At 30.1% G+C, this 15,844-nt stretch overlaps 1 protein-coding gene across 2 annotated transcripts in view; it reads right to left on the bottom strand.

The window, feature by feature from the left end:
* insc (spindle orientation adaptor protein inscuteable) overlaps positions 1-15,844 on the bottom strand; it is a 253,116-nt gene that overhangs the window by 141,957 nt on the left and 95,315 nt on the right. Inside the window, exon 1 of one of the 2 annotated variants that reach the window (XM_075378869.1) lies at positions 3,747-3,910. The exons of the other annotated variant lie outside the window; for it this stretch is intronic. The gene's annotated coding sequence lies outside the window, so the exon portion shown is untranslated. Of the gene's footprint in view, positions 1-3,746; positions 3,911-15,844 lie in introns of those variants that run through there. 2 annotated transcript variants of the gene reach the window in all.

Raw genomic sequence — 15,844 nt, 5'->3', positions numbered from 1 at the left:
GTATCAATTTGAAAGTGATTGGCGCAAAATTATGGCAGTTATCGTTTCTACAAGAAAGTGAAATATATATGTATAAATAAACTTTTGAACTGACGGTGGTTTAGGGATATGGGAAATGTGAAACGCGAAGATATGTCAAAAATTTCCGGAAATCGAATCATTATCCATATCCGAAATTTTTTATCATAATCATGAAATGGAGCTTCAAATTAATCGGTAAAGATATAATCTGACATAAGCTTTAATAGTTATATAATCATAAAAAAATAACATTTTTAATTGAAATCATTCCAAGTTTGATTATTTCTTTTTTTTATTATTAATATACTTTGTTATACAAAGTAAAATAATAAAATTATTTGTATGTATTATTGTACTTATCATTTAAAAACAAAACAATTAATTGAATTTTAAACAATTACTGTTCTACTTAGATAATCATTTACGTAATTATAATTTTTTTAATAACAAATATACAAATTAATAAATAATTTAAAAAAAGAGTGCAATAAACTAATAAATAACCCATTAAATTTTCTTTATTAAATACATTACTTATCATTAATGAACCCTGAATTATTCATTTTTTATTGCAATAATAATAATTACATTAAAAAAAATGTATATATATATATATATATATATTCATATTAATTAAAATGTGCAAAAACAGTAATTTGTTTAATTATTAATGACATAAATCCAAGTAAATAGTATTTATTCGTCCTTTTTACTTCCCTGTACGAATTAAAGAACGTATTATGATCACGAAAAATTTGGGATTTCAGATTTTAACGGAAATATCCATTTTGACCATCCCTGAATTCATTTTAATTAGTTTCAACGTGACGTCTGTCAGTATCTTGCATAACTCAAAATACGATTAGCCGTAGTATGTTGAAATTTTGGATTTAGGACTGTTGTAACATCTAGTTGTACACCTCCCTTTTTGACTGCAATCGACTGGACCAGAAGTGTCCAAAATTTAAAAACATTTGCGTAACTCAAAAATGATTAGCCGTAGTTTTGTAACATCTAGTTATGCACCTCCGCTTTTGATTGCAATCGAATGGACCAAAAGAGTCCAAAAATTTGGATTTTGGACTTTTTATTGACTGCAGTAGTAAGCCCTCATTAAGAGCTTTTCAACGATATATAATAAGTGTATTTATTTCCATTGGTTTCAGAGTTATAGCCAAATGAAATTTTAATTAATCAAATATTTGGATCTTATAAGAGGAAGGCACATCGGTTCGAATCAGACTTCACCTCCCTTTTTTTTAACTTCCTTTTTTTAATTTAAATATATTTGAAGCTATAAATATAATTTAAATATATATTTAATTTGAAGCTCCATTTCATGATTATGATAAAAAATTTCGGATATGGATAATGATTCGATTTCCGGAATTTGATAATAATTGTAAAAAAAAATTACAATAGATAATAATTCAGTAATAACAATAAAAAAAAATATATATATGGAAAAAATCAGAAGTTATTAATTGAAATAAATTTTATGTACTTTAAAAACAATGTGTATATGTAACTTAATAGGTGGACCACCGGGTTGGTCTAGTGGTGAACGCGTCTTCCCAAATCAGCTAATTTGGAAGTCGAGAGTTCCAGCGTTCAAGTCCTAGTAAAGACAGTTATTTTTACACGGATTTGAATACTAGATCGTGAATACCGGTGTTCTTTGGTGGTTGCGTTTCAATTAACCACACATCTCAGGAATGGTCGAACTGAGAATGTACAAGACTACACTTCATTTACACTCATACATATCATCCTCATTCATCCTCTGAAGAATTATCTAAACGGTAGTTACCGGAGGCTAAACAAGAAAAAGAAAGAAAGGCGTACAAGGAAGTAATGTGGTGTCTACATCAGATTTTTTTTGAAGTTTTAATTTAACTGATTATAATATCCCACAAGGTTGGTGTAGTGGTAAACTCATCGTCGCAAATTTTACAGCTGATTTTCAAAGTCAAAGGTTCTAAGGTTCAATTCCTAGTAAAATTTAGTTGCTTTTATACGGATCTGAATACTAGACTAGTGGATTCATGTACTCTGGTAGTTGGGGTTCAATTAACAACACATTTCAGGAATAGTTGGCCTCAAACGTCACATATCATTCTCATCTCACTGGGCAGTGAAGAGGAGTTGCTTATTATTCACCACTGGTTGAACACACACATTAAGAATAATAATAATAATAATAATAATAATAATTTCGTAATTTTTACTCGCATAATCGATAATAAAATATATCGGCCATCTTAGTTACCCGGTGAAGGGAAAATTAATAAAAGGGTAAAAAGTATGGTTATCATGTTAAAAATGGGGTTTCGTGGTTTTTTTATAAATATTTACATTTTTAGGATCAACTAATTCATCTAGACCATTGATTTTCAAATATTTTCGCCCACCACCCAAATTGTGAATCAAAACTTTTCTATCCCCCCAAAATTTATAAACTTACCATCTATTAAAAATAATAATTGCAATTGCTGTTTTTAAGATGCCCTTTTAAAAACTGCAATTACAAATATTGTTTTTAAACATGGCTTATCCTATTTCTGAGTTGAAACTTACATTTTAAATGAGAACAATTAAAACGCATATTTAATCAAATTTGGAAGTATGTTTATTAAAATTGATTTCTGTTTAAAAAAATTGGCCTTTTCTCTTTAAAGGTGAATATTTCGGTTCAGAAAAATCGTAGAGATGCAAAAAAAAAGAAATTAAAGCTTAAGTCTTAAGCTTTTAAACGATTTTAATGCAATTTACTGAAAAAAATTTCGTTTCCTCCATGCGCTCGATCTAACACGAAGAAAAAATTTCAAATTTTTAAAACTTTTCTTCTTACTGATTTTTTTTTTAATTTGATTATTTTTTAAATATAAAGTATACTGTCAAAAAGTAGAATATTCAAGCTTTAATGTTTTATTTTATTCGTGTCTCTAAGCCTTTTGGTTGAAAAGTTAAACTAGTTTGAATACAATCATTTTTTATTATAAAATATAGGTGTCCCTTTAATTTTTTGTACTAGTGAAGTAGGTATTTAAGTTTAGTTTTAAATATCAGGAAAACATATAATTTTTGCCTTTTTTTCTTTTAATCAGCCATCGCCTTCCTAGATCGCCCACAATTTTCTTTAGGCCTTCTATTGCTCCCTCTGAAGGTCTCCAGCGCCCACAACGGGACGTTATCGTCCACTTTAAGAACGAATGATCTAAACTAAAAAAAATGTATGTATGTGTGTATGGTACTGCTTTTGGCTTTACCTCTCTGGTTTGATCGAATCGATTTTCTTCAAATTTAACTCAGATATATCCATATATGAGGCAATGATCAAAATTTTTTTTTTTTCAAAATTCGTTTACGGGGTTGAATGTTGGGCAAGAATTAAATAATTACGTATAGTTTCAGCAAGATGGGATATCATCTAATTATTATCTAAGGGCACGGCAAATTTTAAATGAACAATTTCCAAATTTTTTTTATTTGAAGGCGAAAAACGCCTGTGTGTTATCATCGCCCGGAATTTTCTTTAATAAAAAGGTAAAATAACTCTAAAATAATAAAACTTATAAGGTTTAAAATTAATATAAATCACATAATAAAAATTTATTAAAACAAAAGTCAAAAAAGTGAAATAAAACTCAAAACTAATATCGAAGACGGAGTCTTTAAAATATAAAAGTTAAAATAATAGAAAAAAGAAACTATATAAAACTTACCTAATTCCGATAGGTTGTGCAAAAGGCTCCCTTCTCGGGTAATAAAATTAAAGACAGAACCAAAAAAATCAAAATTGAAAGTAAAGGAAAAATATTTCCAAATTGCTAGATAGGTCGTAGAGGAGCCATATTACCCCAAACCTGTCTCCTCCGTATTACTTTTTTTGGAGGTACCTGAAACATAATGTTTACAAAAAAAAACCTACAGACATTGATAAATTGAAAAGAAGAATAACCTGATGAATCTTACTAGTAATCTAGATATCATTAGATATCATTACTAGTAATGATATAAGTTATAAACGGATATTACCTTCAGGTTTTCACACTGCCAAGCTGTAGAGGGGAAGCGTTTTGAACATTTATTGTAGAATGGTATGCTTTCAAAATTTATTTCATTAGTAATTTACGATGGAAAATATTTATTTAAAATTTTAAAATAAATATTGTAATATTTAAAGTAAACAATATGAGGCGATATAGCTGTTTAATTTATTGTTGTGTTGTTAATTATTAGTTGTTGTTTATTATCAATATTATATCACTGTTTAAAGTTCGTTATTGTACGCGTTATGAATATAAAATGCAAAAAAAAACTCGTTAATGAAGCGCATTTTACCTCGTTTTATTGTTAATATGATTTTTCTGTCATTGCAACTTTGAATGGTTATAACTCGGTAACGGAAACATTAACAAAAAAAAAACGCGTTCACCACTGTTTTTCTTGTAAAATTTTAATTCGAAATCATATGTCATATGTCCACCTTTCTATTTAAAAAATAAATTAAGTTTGATTAATATGGCACATCCAATATGGCGGACAAACATTATAAACCCATCATAATACAGATTTTTTTTAATTACGTAAAACCCCATTTATTTTTACTTCCAAATAGCTCTCAGATATACAGTATAAAGCTGTTTCCATAGTTAAATATCACCCGGTATATATATATATATATATATTATAGTTATTGTTTTATTTTTCTGATGATGTACTAATTCTGAAATCGCTCAAATAATTTTCTTTTTCTTTTCCCCCTTGTCGGATTGTTTGATGAACTAAATTTGTTTATAAATGTTGAATTGTACTAGTATAATAACTTCCCATAATAAATAGTTCACATTAATTTTTTTATACGTGATGTCTTTCAATACGTTATTTTATTTCTAAATCTGATACATAAAATATTTATTGTTAGTTTTCAGAAAAATTATGTATTAACTGTATTTTTTTCCAGACGATGGAGTCTGGCTGAAACCGTGTGATAATTTTTTTTTTTTTAAAAGATTGATTTTTATGTATATTTGATATCAAATATTATAACCACATTTAATAAAAAAATTTTAATTAACTAGATTACAATGGAAATAACCTATTATTAAACGGTGTTTATTTTTGTGTAGGATGGATTACCCCTTAAATCTGTTAATTACACATAAATCTTATTGTGAAATAACGATAAGAAAATTACAATTTATCCTCACATGAAATAAATAAAAAAATAAAATCTTTGTATAAAATGTAAATGAAGATTATACATAAAAAAATAAAGATTTTTATTATAATAATTATAATGTACAAGGACAATTAATAAATAAACTAATCGTAAACATGGGTTAAAAAGGACTGTACCACTCTTTTATAAAATTATTAATAATATACAATGTTAATATAATATAAACCCGAAAATCAGTACAGATTATTGCCTAATAAATTTCTGTACGAAAATCTGGAATCCTTAATTGATACTATGAAAAAGAAGCGAATTTCTTTTTGTGTACACTTGTTAAGAATATCGCAGGATAGGATTACGAAGAGAATTATCGATCAATTTTGGTCTTTAAAAAATCCACAATTATGGATCAAAGAAATTGAAGCTAAGAACTTAAAGGCCAAAAGATCGGCAAAAAAGACTTGAATTATTCTGACTAAAATGGTCCTTTGCGGCCTTAAAAAAGAAAAAAAATAAGAAAAATACAATGTAAAGAGATTTAACACTACTCTCACATCTGGATAATATTTTACTTTGTAATTTTACATATTTAAGTATATTCTAAACGATGGAGACTGGCTGAAAGCGTGTGATAATTCTTTTTTTTTTTAAATAAAGATTGATTTTTATGTTTATTTGATATCAAATATTATAACCACATTTAATAAAAATTTTTTAATTAACTAGATTACAATGCAAATTAACCTATTATTCAACGGTATTTTTTTTGTAGGGGACGCATTGCCCCCCTCCCCGGCAAAGTTTGTTTTACCTTTATAAATAATTAAATCAGTTTTATCATAGGACAATAATATATCTACCTATAATATAGAAATGTTTGATAAAAAGTTTATTTATTAAAGGACAAAGACTTCTGTATTTAAAATAGAATGTAAAGAAAGGATAACACTTCAGTTACACAGCTCTCAAATACAATTTATTCTTAGTGTACGGTAATTTTCACTTTTTTTTCATAATAATACGGGTGAATACTAATAATTTTGGCATAATTTTCTCTTGAATACTTTTTAGTTATTTATTTTGCAATCAACTCTCGCTCATTCCAAATAATATATATATATATATATGTGTATGTGTGTGTGTGTGTTTATACACGACTTCTGGTCATGCGCGCGATTCAACTTGCTAACACGAACGAGGAAGTCTCTTCATCGACGGTGGTTCTGCCAGCAATTGTCATAGACATACTAGACAGAGACAAAAGATAATGTAAAAAAAAATAAAACAGAAGGAAGAAAAAAAAGAACTCATCCTGATTTGCATAGTAAAATAAACTTACCATACTAAACCAATAATATACAAGTTAAAACTTTTATATTTTTAACAACCATGAATAATAGCATCAGTAAAATAATATATAATTAAATATTGTATAATAATTTTAATATTATACATATATATATATATATATATATATATATATATATATATATCTGTACCTATAAAACAACTTGTCCTCACTGACTAATTCATTAACACCCACCAAAAACTATTGAAGATAAATTGATGAATACATATTCTTACGGTTTAAATGCACAATAAGAAAGGATTTTTTGAAATTCCAACTTTAAAGGGTTGGTCAAAACCTACTGGGTTGGTTTAGCGGTGAACGCGTCTTCCAAAATCAGCTGATTTGGAAGTCGAGAGTTCCAACGTTCAAGTTCTAGTAAAGGCAGTTACGGATTTGAATACTAGATCGTGGATACCGGTGTTCTTTGGTAGTTGGGATTCAATTAACCACACATCTAAGGAATGGTTGATCTGATACTGTACAAGACTGCACTTATACTCATTCATTCATATCATCCTCATTCACCCTCTGAAGTAATAATCGTTCAGGTATTACTTTAGAGAAATACCTAAACGGTAAAGAAAAGAAAAATTTTTTAAAATGGAGGAACAATGGCATTTTTTATTTATTATATCAACTTGATATGTGTGTGTGTGTGTGTGTGTGTGTAATTTTCATGAGAATATCTAAAAAGTAATTTATAATTTTTTTTTTAAATTTTAAGTTTAAAGGATAAAATGGACTTTGAATTTTCTTTTTTAAACCCGGCTATTTTTTTTTTAACTTCAAGGTAAAAAATTGAGATATCAACTTGATTTTTGGTGTATGTAATTTTTATGAACATATGTATAAATTAATTTATAGATATTTCGAAATTCAACCTTGAAAGGGGTGAACAAATGTAAAAAAATATTTGAACAAAAATGTCTAACTATACTAAACTAGATATTCACTAGATTGGGGCTTGCAAGTACTCTTCACACACACACACACACACACACACACACACACACACACACACACACACACACACACACACACACACACACACACACACACACACACACACACACACACACACACACACACACACACACACACACACACACACACACACACACACACACACACACACACACACACACACACATATATATATATATATATATATATATATATATATAAACGATTTTCAGGTTTTTTTTTAATTTCGATTTTTGAAAGGGTGCGGTGATGTACGGGCGGTGGTTCAACCAACATAGCCACTGTTACTGTATGTTCGATGCGACCGGCTGCACTTGCTTCCGGTTACTTGATTAAAAAAATATAAAATAAAAGTAATTCATTAATTTTTAAAAAAAGAGAAATAATTTCCTAGTAGTGTTTGTCGGATAACGCTAAGAACCGGGCAAAATACATTTCCACCCGTATGAAGAACGGGTCCACCATATTTTAGATAAGTAACGGAAGTATTGTTATCCCGTAAAATTTCGGTTTTTAGATTTCAACGGAAATATTAATTTTCACCATCCCTGAATCAATTTACACTAGTTTCGGCGTGACGTCTGTACGTACGTATGTATCTCACTTAACTCAAAAACGATTAGCCGTAGGATGTTGAAATTTTGGAATTAGGATTGTTGTAACGTCTAGGTTGTGCACCTCCCCTTTTGATTGCAATCCAGTGAAAAAAAAGTGTCAAAAAAACCCAAAATCCAAAAAAGTTTGGAGTTTTTCTTAACTGCAGTAATAAGCCCTCATTGAGAGCTTTTCAACGATATATCATAAACGGTACTTACTTTCACTGGTTCTAGAGTTATACCTAAAGAAAATCTTAATTAATGAAATATTTGGATCTTACAAGGAGAAGGCATATCGGTTCGAATCAGACTTCTTTTTTTAAATTTAAATATATTGATTTATAATTAATTATTAATCTTTAATTGTAAAAGAAAATTACGATAAATAATAATTCAATAATAACAATAAAAAATATAAAAAAATATCAGAAGTTATTAATGAAATAAAATTGTATGTACTTTTCATTTAAAAAAAAAAAATGTGTACATGTAATTTAATAAGCGTATAAGGAAGTTATGTGGTGTCCTCATCAGATTTTTAAAAATAATTGAATGTGTATTTTCCCTCAAAATCTTTTAGGAATTGAGCGATTGAAGTCGGTGTGAGCCCATTTGATGGTGCGTCTTTTAAGATCCGTATACGAATTTTATATCTTAATTAGTTGGTGACATATCTTGATTTGAATGCCACTGAGTATGAGAAAAGTTCCTTTATAACTCCTCTCATAATTGAGTGAGCATATTCAGTGCTTGCTGGTCATCTGCAGCCTAATGTAATAAGTTTTTTAAGATTCTAGCGAAGTCTGTAATTAAATTAATTACCGAGTAATTTCAGAAATACTAATATATTTTTTTTTTGGTTTACAAATATTTTTAATATATAGATTACGTAAGTTAATTTGCTATTTTTAGAGATTTTATTGAAAATAGAAGGTTCTCAATCGATCCGTATATATTTTAAGAAGTTAAAAATAAATAAATAAATCTTTCAGTTTTTTTTTTAACTTCCAACCTTCTACTTACACTTTTAATATTATACACAGCGTTTCATAATGTTCTTCGGAGTATCGAAAATTCATTAACAAAAAAATATTTCACTCATAAGAATAAAACAAGTACTTCAAATAGTTTTCCACATATACTAAGCAGTTAGTAAACCATTTTCTCACTAGGCGGCGACAGTAGAGAAAATGGCTGCCATGGGAAGCGAGAAGTCGTTTTGTGTCTTAGAATTTCACTTGTCAAAGTCAGTAATTTCTGTGCAACGTGCGTTTCGTTGCACAGAAATTGTCACTTGAAGCCACCAAGTGACAATTCAATTCGTGCACAGTATAAACAATTCAGTGAAACCGGTTGCTTGTGCAAGCGAAAATCAACCGGTCGTCCATCAAGCTCAGAAGTCAATGTCGAACGTGTGCGTGCAAGTTTCATACGCAGCCCGTCAAAATCGACTGCGGCTGCAGGAAGAGAATTAGGAATTCCGAAAACAACAGTGTGGAGAGTTCTCCGTAAACGTTGATTATGCAAACCGTAACGTCTTCAATTAATCCAGCGTCTTTCTGATGGAAATAAAACACGTAGGCTCGATTTTTGTTTACAGTTACAGGAAAAGATGTTGTTAGATGAAGGTTTTGTAAACAAGATAATTTTCAGCGATGAAGCTACTTTACATATTAGCGGCAAAGTAAACCGCCATAACGTGCGAGTTTGGGGAACTGAAAACCCACACGCTTACTTATGTGGAACACATTCGGGAATTCTCCGAAAGTAAACGTTTTTTGTGCGATCTCTCGTGAGGCAGTATATGGGCCGTTCTTTTTTATGGAAACGATAGTAACCGGCATGATATACCTGGATATGTTACAATTATGGCTTATGCCTCAGCTACTCAACGACTTCATTTTCCAGCAAGATGGTTGTCCTGCCCGTTTTCATAAAGAGGTTCGACAGTACCTTAACACAACATTACCTCGGCGCTGGATAGGACATGCGTCTAAAGAAGACCAACACATTATGCTGCGGCCACCAAGATCACCAGACCTCACGCCATGTGATTTCTTTCTCTGGGGATACGTGAAAGATAAGGTGTTTATCCCACCGATACCGCACGATATCGCTGAGCTAAAGGATCGCATAATCAATGCAATCAACTCTATCGAAAATGACATGTTAGAACGAGTTTTGCAAGAGCTAGACTTTCGTGTTGATGTGTGCCGTGTCACCAGAGGAGCACATATTGAACATTTATAGATTTTAACAAAAACTGTTTGGGTCTCTGCATCACCTCGTACAACTTTCATTTAGGTAAGTGAAATACTTTTTTTGTACTGAATTTTTGTAACTCAACATTATGAAACGCTCTGTATTATCATCAGTTCTTCTTCTCTATATGACCCCCAAACAAAAAAGCGTTTTTTATGAATTTTTCTGATTAAACTTCTATTTTCCTTCAACCATCATTACTTTATTTTTCATTCTGTTTATTTTATTTTTCCCCATCACTTTCCTATTCACGTTTCAAATTCCTTATTATTATTTTAATTTCTATAACGAAGTACACTCTAAACGTAATAGTTTACAAGACACTTCTTTAAGTCTAACTCCGTCAATTTCCGTGATAGAGTGGTAGCATCTCGGTCTTTCATCTGGAGGTCCCAGGTTCGATTCCCCTGGTCAGGCAAGGCATTTTTCGTACGCTACAAAAATTTCATTTCCATATCCTACGAACAAGCTTCAAGCTTATCTAGTGATATTTTCAAACCAAAATAAGGACCCTCAAAAAGTCAAAAGTTTAGCAAGAAATAGTTATGGTGTGAGGAACCTACCTAAGGGTAGATAAATTTATGAGATATTAGTACACCATAATCTATTTACAATCCACGTTGTAGTTAATATAAAGACCCCTGTTTTGTGAGAAATATAGTTTTTATAGATATAATATTTGTTTCATTTTGTCGTAATAGTTTTAATATATTTTTTCGATGTGTTAAATAACCGTGAAAATTTATTATTGTTAGAAACACTACCCGTGTCTTATTTTAACACATTTATTATGCTATAATATCATTGACCATTACTAATAAATTATTCTATGTAATTTTGTTACTTAACAATACACAGTTATATTAAAATATTTCCTTAGTAAGTTTAATAATAATGGGTTACATGATTTGATCTTTCTGTGGTTTTATTCCATTATACGTGATCTTTGATGAATCACATGACATAAAATATGATTAACTTGTGATATCTGAATCACCATAGTTATTTATGACGAATATTATGTAAATTTTTTTCACGTGTGATCTAAAAATATTATATATGCATATTAAAATATAATTATAATTTGTTTTTTTAATATTTTTATTTATAGTCGCATCAACAAATCATTAACAACTCATCAAGATTACATTTGTAAGTGTAAATATGCAGTACTGAACAAATTCAAGCCGACTATCCGACTATTCCTGAGATGTGTGATTAATTGAACCCCAACTACCAAAGTATATCGGTATCGACGACCTAGTATTCAAACCCATATAAAAACAACTACCTTGAATAATATTTGATCCTGAGAATTCTTGTCGTCTAAATTAGTTGACATATTTTTCAGTATGTTAACTAGATCAACAATTGCAATTATTATTTTTAACACATGGTAAGTCCGAACATTTTGGAGGGTACTAGAAAATTTTGATTCTCAATGTGGGCGGTGGGCGAAATAGTTAAAGGATCAATGATTTAAACCTTTCTTCATATAAATTTAATAAATCTAAACTTCTTTTTTTTATTTTTTTTGGGGGGGCGGGTTTGATGATATCGCCACATAATCTTAGTGGCGTATCATCAAAGTGATATGATGGAATATTGTAGCGTACACGTGACCGGGATTCCAACCCGGGATCTCGGGATAAAAGGCCAAGATGTTACCACTCCGCACATGGAGATCGGTAATTTAAGCATTGGTTTTGAAATAGTTTTTTTCTATCAAACGATTATCCAAAATTACCTTCTCTAATAATAATTTGATTCATTCAATTATTATTTTTTATTTTTTTTGTAGCTAAATGAATAAAATTTTAAACAATTTCGTCATCAGAAGATACAACTGATCGCTGAAGATTTTGTGAGCGTTAGAACACGTCGCTTCATTTTACTGCCAATTATTGATGGTCTTCGCTGTACTGCTTTTTCACATTATGGATATTTCAAATATGTTGACGCTAACCTTAATAAGGTACCCGAAATGTTTTTCATATACCAAGTGTATCATGTTTTTTTGTTTTTTTTTTTTTTGAAAGAGTAATCAAATCGATAAAGTAAAAAATTTAAAAAAAAATTTCTTTATTATATATAGAAATATTTTACAATACCATAAAATATATTATTGCAATACAGTATTCACCAAAACATTAATAATGCTAATAATAGTAAAGCATCCTGTTAATAACCTATGAATCAGTTCAAGGTTATATATATATAGTAAAAACGTAAAGTAGACTTCAAAGCAAAACGATGTGTCATTCATGGTACTAAGAGTTTCGTGTCGTGATTCACCTCTGTTATCATCACTTTATAATTACAATAATTGTATACCGATTTCATATTAAATTTCTATTTAAAATATTTTTATTTCCTGAACAGTATTCTTACATTAATTTTACATTAAAAAAGTACTAGTTAATAAAACACAAAAATGCAAAAAAACTAACTTGCGTGCAAGGTAATTTCCTTTCGTGATACTTCAAAATATTATTTTATAAAGAAAAAATAAACCGATTTTAAGAATATATATTTCAGAATTGAATTCTCTACAAGTTTTGATAATAAATTTTACGTATTTTTGGTCATTTAACAAAATGTTTGTATTACAAACATAAAAAACGCGTTTTTAAACAAAAAGGTTTTGTTTTACGTCAGATATTACGAAAAGTACTGAAAATACGGTTCTGAAAACTGTTTTATTTAATCTTTTAAGCCAAAGCCCACAGGAAAACCATGAAGTTTATATTAGGTTCCCAAAATTCATGCAAGATTTGAATTTTGCGCCATTTTCACGGTAAAGTGTTACCAAAGAAAAAAAAAGAGACAGCGTGGTAGTTGACAGTTCAGGGTTATTAAAAATGTAGCACTACAGAAAGAACAACGCGTTTTCATTTTTGAGAAATATTTTTAAAATAATGAAGATTTCGCAGCTACAGTTTGCAATTTTTGTACAAATTATGGTCGGAATAGTGATTTAACTTCAACTGTAAAGAGAATAAATAAAAATTCAAGGAGACTGGAGTGATTTAATACACTTTGACCGTCTTTCAACAAGTCATTCAACACAAGACAACGAAGCGGTTCGTGAGAGTCCAGGAATTCTTTGACCGTGGTCAAGAATTGGGAATTTCGAGAACCTCTCTACAGCGTATTCTCACGAAATATTTGCATCTTTATCCTTACAAAGTTCAACTGACTTCAGTAGAACTGAAGTCTACTGATCACGCACAGCGAACAGAGTTCGTTAAATAGATTATGGAACAACAAGTGGATGCTGATTTTTCGAACAAAATCATCTTCAGCGATAAGGTTCATTTTCATCTTGATGGTTTTATAATAATAAATTGATGGAATATTTATGATAATAAATTGATAGTTAATCGACAAAATTGTCGCATTTGGGTTTCAGAGAACCCACGAGTGATCGTAGAGAAGCGAATGCATCCACAACGTGTCACTGTTTGGTGCGTATTTTGGGCTGGAGGCATCATCGGACCATTCTTCTTCAAAAATGCAGCTTTAACAGTTAAAGGTGCTCGGTGACATGATAATACAGTTTTTTGTACCTAAATTGTAATGTATGAATGTGGATGATATGTGGTTTCAACAAGACGGTGCCACATGCCGTACAGTTAAAAAAATAACTCAGTTACTGCACGAGTCATTTCCTGATCGTATAATTTGCCGTTTTGGTGATCAGAATTGGCCGCCCAAATCATATGACATAACGCCGTTGGACTTTTTTCTTTGGGGTTTTTTGATGTCTAAGGTTTATGCCAACAAGCCCACGACCACTCACGCCTTGAAGGAGGAAATTGAGTGCCGTATCAACGAAATACAGCCACATTTATGCAAAACGGTCATGGAAAATTTCGACAAAAAAGTGCATATGTGCCAGCAAAACCGTGGAGGTTATTTACCCGATATGTTATTTCATACAGAACCCTATACTGTATACTTTATGAACCAATAAAAAAATTTACAATTTTCAATAAAAAATCTGTATTTTTTTATAAAAATGACTTCTTTCGTGAATTTTGGGACCTATATATATATATATATACACATTCAGGTGGCACCATAAGATTGACCCTAAATCGATGCTAAAAAATGCCTTCCACCGTTTCATGAGGATCTACTTCTGCCAATGTAAGCCCACTGCGTAAGTTGAGACCATTTCGAATGAAATTTTTCTCGTCGTTTAACAAAACATACTTGTAGAGTTGTCGATTTGTATTCCACCAGTTGTAGAATTCCAAGCGTAGCGGACCGTCTCCTGGATTTAAATGTTTAACTTGATAAGGATAAAACTTGTTTCGTTTAAGTGTCCTCCAAACCATCGAATTTGAAACTCCAATCCGCTTAGAAAGACGTCGTATTCTCACGGCTGGACTGCATCTATAATAATTTCATCAATAACAGCGTCGTGTTGGGCAGATCGTTCGTAGCTGGTACGAATAATACTAGGTAGTGAATCTGTTTCCTGAAGATTCTGAAAAGTCGTGGTAATTGTTTTGGGATCTGGAATCCTGCAACTCGGGAAACTTGTTTAATATTCTACTACAGCAGTTATTTCTCTGTTGTCAATAAGGACGGCATTATTTCAATGGCAAACTGATCACGTTCAAAGTAAAATTCACAGAAAACCTTCGCTAACGACAGCATAGTTCACAGCACCCGATATACTTAATGTAAATTACAGAATGATTTAAAGAATAATACAATATTGCGCATTGTTAGTCAGCTGTTATTATTTTATTGCCAACTTTGAAATAATAATTTTTCAAATAATTAATTTTATTTCTGTCATTAATAAAAAAATTATTATGTAATTCTTATTTTACGATTGCGTAATTTCCAGTTTTTTATTTTTTAATTTTTTTTTAACAGCAATTTTAAACGATAATTTTGTTTTTACAAATTTTTCACATCACTAAAAAACAATTTGATTTTTGTTTACATTAAATAATTACTTTTCTGAGAAATCTAATCATGTACCGTTTCTAAGTAAAATTTGAATTTTTCTAACTTTTCTTTGTTTTATTCAACTTATCTTACACCAATTTGTTCAGAATTAAATTCTCTACAAGCTTTGTTTATAAGTATTATGTGTTTATCACCCATTTAACGAAGTTATTGTAAGTCAAACATAAAAACCAGGGTCTTTTACCTCAATTTATTGGTTTTCACCCAATATTTCTCAAATGCTGCTAAAGATACGGTTCTGGGACCTACTTTATTCAATTTTTCAGGTCAAAAACAGTAAGAAATCACTAATTAACGCCCTAAAAATTTCAATACGACTTCATTTTACTAGGATAGCTGAAATTCAAACGAAAATTTTCACTACCCGTAACTCGAAAACGAAGCATTTTAGAACATATGTTTATATAAATTTTTTCCATTATTTTTACTAGTAGAATAGATTACAAAAGTCTCAGGAGA

The sequence above is a fragment of the Lycorma delicatula genome, chromosome 11 (genome assembly GCF_047948215.1).
Source record: "Lycorma delicatula isolate Av1 chromosome 11, ASM4794821v1, whole genome shotgun sequence".
Lineage (NCBI taxonomy): Eukaryota > Metazoa > Arthropoda > Insecta > Hemiptera > Fulgoridae > Lycorma > Lycorma delicatula.
The sequence above is the reverse complement of the archived record's forward strand: the minus strand, read 5'-3'. Positions and strand labels throughout refer to the sequence as shown.